This window comes from Tasmannia lanceolata, unplaced genomic scaffold (genome assembly GCF_043159265.1).
Source record: "Tasmannia lanceolata isolate RefF3 unplaced genomic scaffold, GAP_Taslan_0.1 ptg000774l, whole genome shotgun sequence".
Classification (NCBI taxonomy): Eukaryota; Viridiplantae; Streptophyta; class Magnoliopsida; order Canellales; family Winteraceae; genus Tasmannia; species Tasmannia lanceolata.
The window spans coordinates 27232-30000 of NW_027519441.1; positions in this window are offsets into that span (position 1 = coordinate 27232).

The window sequence follows — 2769 nt, forward strand, 5'->3', positions numbered from 1 at the left end:
ACATATTACGGGTAACGTAGGAGACATCTCTATTTTTCCCCGGGGGATCTTTAGAATTACCACTGCTTAGCTTTCAATTCGCCTCTGACCATCAAATGAAATGTGAATAACCCGTCCTCCTCTCTTTGAAACAAGGGGCGCTTCCGGTTCTGCCCGTGCTTCAAACAATTTTGTCTTCTCCATATTACCATATCTCTAGAGTCAATAATTTGATATGAGGAACTACTGAACTCAATCACTTGCTGCCGTTACTCTTCAGTTTTCTGTTGAGGTCTATCCCGTAGAGGTACTCAAATTGGATCAGTGATCGATTTCTAGGTTTCGTCGTAAACCTAATTGGTTACTTCCAATTACGTAAATCAATAGTTCAAACCGCACTCAAAGGTAGGGCATTTCCCATTGATATAGGAACTTCTGTACCAGAAACAATGGTATCTCCAATTATAGCCCCTCTGGGATGTAAAATATATCTCTTCTCACCATCCCCATAGTGTATGAGACAAATGTATGCATTTCGAGTAGGGTCGTATTCTATGGTTACGATTCTACCAGATATGTCTTTTTCATTCCGTCGAAAATCGATTTTACGGTATAGACGCTTATGACCTCCCCCTCTGTGCCCTGCGGTAATGATTCCTCTGGCATTACGACCTTTACCACAATGATGCTGTCCATAGATCAAATTATTTCGTGGATTGGATTTCACTTGACTGTCTACGGCTCCATTGCGTGTGCTCGGGGTAGAAGTTTTGTATAAATGTATCGCCGTGTTATTAAGTATTTTGATTTAAGTTCTTTTCTCTATAAGAGGTGGAATAGAATAACCCGGTTGAAGCGTAATGATCATACGTCTGTAATGCATTGTATGTCCCATAATAGGTCCCATTCTTCTACCCTTTCCCGGGAGTCGATGACTATTCATAGCTATTACCTTGACACCAAAGAAGAGTTCGACCCAATGCTTTATTTCTGTCCTAGTTGATCCTGATTCGACATTAGAAGTATATTGATTGTTCCCCAATAACCGAATACTTTTTTCTGTAAAGACTGCATATTTGATTCCATCCATAAATCCATTTTCTTCCCTATGAGTTCCAGTATCGATAAGAATTCTAGTTCTTACTCTTCATATGTTATGGTATGAATATACCATACCAATTCGTTATGTATGGATGATGAGATTCCATTGATACAGAGCCAATTCCAATAGACTTATTGAACGTTCCCATTGTCGTGCATCCAGCAGGAATTGAACCTACGAATTTGCCAATTATGAGTTGGGCGCTTTAACCATTCAGCCATGGATGCTTAACAAGGATCATCGTACACCGCGAATAACCAAATTCCAATTGAAATGAAATCTTTAGGAGGAATCAATGGAACAGGAATCGATGAAACGACATCAATTCAAATCCTGGATCTTCGAATTGAGAGAGATATTGAGAGAGATATTGAGAGAGATCCAAATTCCAGTTGAAATGAAATCTTTAGGAGGAATCGATGGAACAGGAATCGATGAAACGACATCAATTCAAATCCTGGATCTTCGAATTGAGAGAGATATTGAGAGAGATCAAGAATTCTCACTATTTCTTAGATTCATGGACCAAATTCGATTCAGTGGGATCTTTCACTCACATTTTTTTCCACCAAGAACGTTTTATGAAACTCTTTGACCCCCGAATTTGGAGTATCCTACTTTCACGTGATTCACAGGGTTCAACAAGCAATCGATATTTCACGATCAAAGGTGTAGTACTGCTTGTAGTAGCGGTCCTTATATATCGTATTAACAATCGAAATATGGTCGAAAGAAAAAATCTCTATTTGATGGGGCTTCTTCCTATACCTATTCTTCCTATACCTATGAATTCCATTGGACCCAGAAATGATACATTGGAAGAATCTTTTTGGTCTTCCAATATCAATAGGTTGATTGTTTCGCTCCTGTATCTTCCAAAAGGGAAAAAGATCTCTGAGAGTTGTTTCATGGATCCGAAAGAGAGTACTTGGGTTCTCCCAATAACTCAAAAGTGTATCATGCCTGAATCTAACTGGGGTTCGCGGTGGTGGAGGAACCGGATCGTAAAAAAGAGGGATTCTAGTTGTAAGATATCTAATGAAACCGTAGCTGAAATTGAGATCTCATTCAGAGAGAAAGATATAAAATATCTGGAGTTTCTTTTTGTATCCTATACGGATGATCCGATCCGCAAGGACCATGATCGGGAATTCTTTGATCGTCTTTCTCCGAGGAAGAAGCGAAACATAATCAACTTGAATTCGGGACAGCTATTCGAAATCTTAGTGAAACACTTGATTTGTTATCTCATGTCTGCTTTTCGTGAAAAAAGACCAATTGAAGTGGAGGGTTTCTTCAAACAACAAGGAGCTGAGGCAACTATTCAATCAAATGATATTGAGCATGTTTCCCATCTCTTCTCGAGAAACAAGTGGGGTATTTCTTTACAAAATTGTGCTCAATTTCATATGTGGCAATTCCGCCAAGATCTCTTCGTTAGTTGGGGGAAGAATCAGCACGAATCGGATTTTTTGAGGAAGGTATCGAGAGAGAATTTGATTTGGTTAGACAATGTGTGGTTGGTAAACAAGGATCGGTTTTTTAGCAAGGTACAGAATGTATCGTCAAATATTCAATATGATTCCACAAGATCTATTTTCGTTCAAGTAACGGATTCTAGCCAATTGAAAGGATCTTCTGATCAATCCAGAGATCATTTCGATTCCATTAGTAATGAGGATTCGGAA